We start from the raw sequence: 5,297 nt of genomic DNA on the forward strand, positions 1-5,297 counted from the left end.
TATGAATAGGATGAAGTTCATATATTAAAAATTCAATTTTCAAACAATCTGATGGCTTACCGTGCAAAGCACGGGTGACAAGCTATATATATATATGAATAGGATGAAGTTCATATATTAAAAATTCAATTGTATTGTATACTAATTAATGTTTCCATGATAAGCATTTTATTCTTGAAATGGAAAAGGTAGTTACAAAATTTTTAGGGTCTTTTACATAAAACTCATCAATATTAATAATATTTTTACTTTAATCAATATGGATAATTTAATTAATAATATATCAAAAATATTAAAACATATTTGAGAAATGTCACACAGTAACTGCTAGTTATGAATTTCAAAATTTCTTTTTTTTAATGACTGATACATGAATTGGTTAAAGAAAATGATGGTTTTTTAATTTGACAAAATTCAAATTATTTTATGATATAGTTGTAGATATTTTTCAAAAATTGAATGTAAATGTAAATTTTTCAAATTTTTATTAATCCAAACTAGAAAATGCCCTAAAGCCCAAGTCCAAATCCAAACTCATTCAACAATCAATCACAATTAAGGTGAACAAAACTAATTAAGAACATTTAGCACTAAATAATTAAAAGAATCTGCCTATATAAAGAGTGTGCTGGTGGACCCAAAAGGGGAGGATACAGATAAAAAAAAAAAAAGAATTAGAAGAAAAGAAACAGCTTGAATCTTCTTTCCTTCTCTCGTGCAGATCTTCAGAAAAGGTAATCATTACTATACCAATTTTTTTTATTCCTTTGTTAACCAATCTTTATTATTACTGGAGCACTTTTAGTTCAGTTGCATCTACTTCATCTCTTTCTTTCATCTCTAAAAAGGGAAAGTCTTGATCATTAAACTCTTTATAGTTCTGTCTCTAGGTTCTAGAGACAGAACCATTAAGTTTCCTTTAATGATCTTAGATCTACCTCCTTCCAAAAAAGAGGAAACTTTAATGCCTAAATATCCAATGCCATTTAAACACATATTTTCTGGCCCCCAGGTTCTGGGAGACTAGAACAGAAGTTTTAAAATACAAAGAGACTCTAAAACATCTGGGAAATAGGTACTACTTTCCAGATCTGGAAGAAATCCCCAAGATGTTTAGACACAAGAGTTTCTAAAAAACCATTATTCTGTTTTGAGTTGTTATTGTAAATTTCCCTATGCACTCCCTACACTACTCAGGTTTCTTCCTTGAAGCAACATAAAAGGCACAACCTTTGTAAAAAATATGACATTTTTACAGTGAAAACTCAGGGAACCCCAAACCAAAATTAAAGCACAACCTTTGTGAAAATGAGACCTTTTTACAGTGAAAACTCAGGGAACCCCTGAACCAAAAATTAAAACACAATCTTTGTAAAAATGAGACCTTTTTACAGTGAAAACTCAAGAAACCCCTGAACCAAAAATTAAAGCACAACCTTTGTAAAAATTGGACCTTTTTTACAGTAAAAACTCAGGGAACCCCTGAACCAAAAATTAAAGCACAAGCTTTATAAAAATGAGACATTTTTGCAGGAACCCCTGAACAAAAAATTAAAGCACAGGCTTTGTAAAAAATGGGACCTTTTTTACAGTAAAAACTCAGGGAACCCCTGACCCAACGATTAAAGTACAAGCCTTTGTAAAAATGAGACCTTTTTGCAGGAACCCCTGAACCAAAAAATAAAACACAAGCTTTGTAAAAAATAGGACCTTTTGAACCAAAGACACAAACTTTGTAAAAAATGAGTCCTTTTCTGTAATAGCCAAACTCAGGAACCCCTGGGCCAAAATTAAGACACAAACTTGTAAAAAAGGGAAACTCTTTCATTAGCTAATTCAGGAAATCCACGAACCACAATAAAGGTACAAAATTAGGTACAAAATTTGTAAAAAAAAGGGACGTCCTTGCTTCAAATCAGCTGCAACCCTAGGAAAATCTCTTTACCAAACACAAGGAAATCGCCAATAAACGTCTCCGACTTCCTTAATCCGTAGCTGACCCTGAGACCTACACTTCGGGTTCAAAGAACTCCGAAAAAGACAGGAATAGTTAGCCACATTTCTATAAAAAGGAAAACACAAGGAAAAAACATGTAAATATGATTTACCTTAGAAAAAACAACATGCATAAGTAGATCGGACCCCTACGAACCTCGAAAGAGTCGATCGGCGGCCGTCCACCACTACAAATGGCTCGGACCGTCGAGAAACCCCATAGAAGGAATAGATCGGAGTAGTCCACCTTCGTTTCACCCATAAAAACCCAAAAGAAAATATTGAAAAACACTCAAAAGTGTCTGAAATGGAGAGAAGAACTAGTAAAGTCGCATGAAAACGTTTAAAAACAGAAAAGGTAAGGAGATTCGAGTGCCGCCGGCGACCATAGGCTTATAACTTGGTTCGTCCTCCAAAGGTTGGAGAAGATGAACAGTGAAGAATAGGAAGAGTCTAGGAGGGGAAGAGGGGTTCTTTCGGCAAAGTGCAAATGAAGGGGGCTAGGTTAAATGTCCAGAGTAGGTGCTATTTATATTAGAGAATTAATAAGAGTTGGGCTTATAACAAAATTCCGGAAATTCATCTTTTGGGCCTAGAAATCGAATTCAGATAACCCATTTTCTGTTTATATTCTTTTGTTTTGTTTAAACCTTCCTTCAATTTAATTGATTTAATTAAGTTGGTCTTTTGTTTGAGCTTAATTTTGTTTAGGGATTTAATCTACCTAGTCTAAGTTAGTGGAATCTCTTTCTAAATTGAATTCTATAACTAATCAGGTCCTTCCTGATTTAATTTTCCTTATCTTAATGCTTATTACTTTAGATATCAACTTGGTCAATTTATTTCAAATTCATAGTTTTGTGTACTAATTACTCCTTTCGATAATTATCGGCTCAATCTATACGTTTATATTCTAGGAGTATGAAATCGGCCTAGAAATAAAACTAATTAAGATGAAACGACCTAAGTCATACGCCTATGTCATAGGGGTATAAAATCGGTCTAAAATAAACTTAAGTAATATAAATCGGCTCGGTTCATACGCATATGTCATAGGGGTATAAAATCGGTCGAAACATATTTAATTAAAATAAAATGGCTCAATCTATACGTCTATGTTTTAGGGGTATGACAATAGCCGCAATAAATTAATTAATAAACAAACGACCTAATTCATACGTCTATGTCATAGGAGTATGAAATCAGTCAAAATAAGATTAATCAAACTGCTCCGTTTATGCACCGATATCAAAAAATGATAATATAATAATAGTATATTAGACAAATGTTAACACAAAAATCACATCCTTTTAGTACCAATATTTGGGCGGGGTAGGGTGATTAATCAAGTTTTTCTTCCCTACACGTAACTGACAAACGAACCTAAAATCTTTATTTCGCAGACCTTCTTATCCATTAAAATTTACTCGATTTCGGTGTCCAATCACGCCTTAATTTTGATTGGTGGCGGCTCTAAAAATAGTTTTAACTAAGAAAAACTATTAACCGATTTAACTTCCGACGTTCATGTCTGAAAAATCTGGTAGCGACAACACTTGGTATGATATTTCCCACTTTCATAAATGTCAAACAACTGTCTGGAAATTCTCATAAAAGCCAATATATACTTGAGCATTGTTCAAATAAAATTCAAGAACTAGCAGAGATGGTCAATTTGAATATGGTGCATATTGTGACATGAGAAGAGAATATTATACTTGATGGAATTTGTAGGTCATGAGCAATATAGTTTCTGCCGATGTAGTTGCCAAATTCTATTTTCTAGGAATTTCAAAATGTTATACTTGAGAAATTTTATATTGATTCTTGGTTTTTCATTAATTGACCAGGACAGTTTAAGTTTACTGTTATGGATTCTTACGGGTCAAATAGTTATTTAAGCCATAATAGTTTAAGCAAATGTTTACTCAATCTACACAAGTTATGTTTACTCAATCTCAAGTCTAACAAATGTTTCAGATGTTACAAGCATAGAATTGTGTGCGAGCTCAACATGGTTTAATGTAGTTCGATAAAGAGAATGTTTCATTTGTTTGTAATGCTATTATAAAAAACAGTGTTCTAAAAATCGGCCAAGGCGGCCACCTAGGCGGGGAGTTTTAGAACACCGTCCCTATTTTCACTAATCGGCGGCATAAATCGGTTGACCAATTTTTGGCCTCCTGTGCGGTCTCAGGCGGTCCTAGGCGGGTCTAGGCGGCTCCTAGGCGGCCTTTTCGAAAAAATTGGTCCTTAAATTTTATGTTAATTTTTTAAAAAAATATTAAATAACAAAAAAATAAAAAACCTTCCCGATTAATTCCCGATTAATCAGTAACGGCCCTGTCCACCCGACTAGCGTCTAGCGTCTTTTACAACCTTGTAAAAAATCTGACTTTAATTGCAAATTATGTTGGTGTGATAAGTTTTTCTTCTACTCAAATATCTCTTAGTGATTCTTGGATAATAGATATTGGATCAAGTAATCATATTGTTAGTTCTTATAAATATATGTCTAATTGGTATGTTGTTTTTCCTAATAATTTGAAATTGCATGCCATAATTGGTAATGTTCATTCGCAGATGTATTAGTTTTTCAAGATGTAATTTATGTGTTAAGTTTTTCATACAATCTTATTTTTGTTAATAAACTAACATATACTTTGAACTATTTTGTTGATTTTTTAAGGATCAATTTGTAATCTATGATGCACAGACCAAGAAAAATGATTAGTTTAGCTATAGTACATAAAGGATTATATCATTGAGTTGAACCTGTTTGCAGTGCAAATCCATTCTTTCACAAAATTATGCAACTACATGTAATAAATATATTTTTTGGCATTTTAGATTAGGGCATCTTTCTTTTTATAAGATATTTGAGATATCCTAACAACTTCTTGATATTCAAAATCCTACCGATATAGTTTATGACATCTGTTATCAAGCAAAACAAATGAAATTACCATCTGCAAAAACTGTAATACAATTAGTTCTATTTTTAAACTTGTGCATATATACATTTGGGGTCCAACCTATTTGTCTATGGATAGCTTTAGATATTATTTTTACTGTTTTTTATGATTGCAACAAATTCATATGGACGTATATGTTAAAAGTTTAAAAGTTAAGTCAGAAGTTCCTAATTTAGTAAAAATATTTATCCAGATGGTACAAACACAAATTTCTAGCAGGGCCGGCTCCAGGGGAAGGCCGCCTAGGGCCTCTGACTTACGGGGGCCTCCGATCATAATTTTTTTAAAAAATTTGATAATTATTAAAAAAATTATGGTTAAAAGGTA

General features: G+C 32.5%; 1 long non-coding RNA gene across 1 annotated transcript; it reads right to left on the reverse strand.

Annotated features, from left to right (window-relative positions):
• Nucleotides 1-1,803: 1,803 nt before the first annotated feature.
• On the reverse strand, nt 1,804-2,501 carry LOC136224122 (uncharacterized). Its single transcript, XR_010686295.1, has 2 exons — nt 2,109-2,501; nt 1,804-2,029 (listed from the first exon to the last, which is right to left on the reverse strand). It is a non-coding gene; the product is annotated as an uncharacterized lncRNA (long non-coding RNA).
• Between the last annotated feature and the right edge of the window lie 2,796 nt (nt 2,502-5,297).

The sequence above is a fragment of the Euphorbia lathyris genome, chromosome 3 (genome assembly GCF_963576675.1).
Source record: "Euphorbia lathyris chromosome 3, ddEupLath1.1, whole genome shotgun sequence".
Taxonomy (NCBI): domain Eukaryota; kingdom Viridiplantae; phylum Streptophyta; class Magnoliopsida; order Malpighiales; family Euphorbiaceae; genus Euphorbia; species Euphorbia lathyris.